We start from the raw sequence: 964 nt of genomic DNA, 5'->3' as shown, positions 1-964 counted from the left end.
GTCTTCGCTTATCTTTAACAAACGAAGTAGTCCGTATGTATTCTAAATGTTGAAGCCTCCTAGGACTTTAAGCCATGCGAGACATTGAAATGCTGTTTTAACGGGAGCATGCATAATTGCTGCAAACATACTTTTATCACAAGTTCTAGCCACGCCACGGAGGCTTCGAAGTTCCTTCACCATTCGCTTTCCTCTCTTTTGTTACACAGTTTCAGACTACGATCAGGGGTACCGAAACACTGCATTGATTGTAAACAACCATTTTTATCTTGGAGCGGAGCGTTCCTTTACTCGTTCGATTTGTCTTGTCGCATGTGTATTCGCTTTTTCGACGCTTTTTAACCATTTAACTTGTTTAGCGAAGCGAAACTCACAGACAGACAAAAGAAAGGAACAGCATCGCGCGTCAAACAGCGACGACCCATCTGAAGCGATCTTTCATTTATACACCGTTTGTAAACAGAGAGATATATAAAGCGCGGGGAATCATTCGAAACCCTGGGGCTATTCGAGCTTGCATTTCAGCAAATTATCATCTCAAACATTTCACTCGTTTGCTTTTTCTAAATTTATAGGAGAGCTTCTTTCGTTTATTTTTTCACACACCTTTCGTAAATATCGTTTCTGGCAACGTCGGGAGCGTAGATTTCTACGAGTGAACAATCGCGTAGATCCGATAATTCCAGCAGGATGGAGAATCTTTATAGATTATCTTTCGAGAACTCGGTGCTTTCACGGGCGGTCGTTTATAAATTTTAACGAACGACTCGCGCGCCGTGACGCACTTGCGCCAGTTCGAATAGATATTTCGAAGTTTGTTTCTCTCCTTTAACGGCCTGCATTTAGTGTATCTGTTGCGATTTTCGTCACATCGTTTCCACGACAAACGCCGACGAACTGCCCAACTATCGCTCGTACGTTGCGACTCTTTTTTTTATTTATCGTTCATTCATTCTTTCAATTT

The sequence above is a fragment of the Osmia bicornis genome, unplaced genomic scaffold (genome assembly GCF_907164935.1).
Source record: "Osmia bicornis bicornis unplaced genomic scaffold, iOsmBic2.1, whole genome shotgun sequence".
In the NCBI taxonomy this organism is placed as follows: Eukaryota; Metazoa; Arthropoda; class Insecta; order Hymenoptera; family Megachilidae; genus Osmia; species Osmia bicornis.
Note: the sequence above shows the minus strand (reverse complement) of the source record.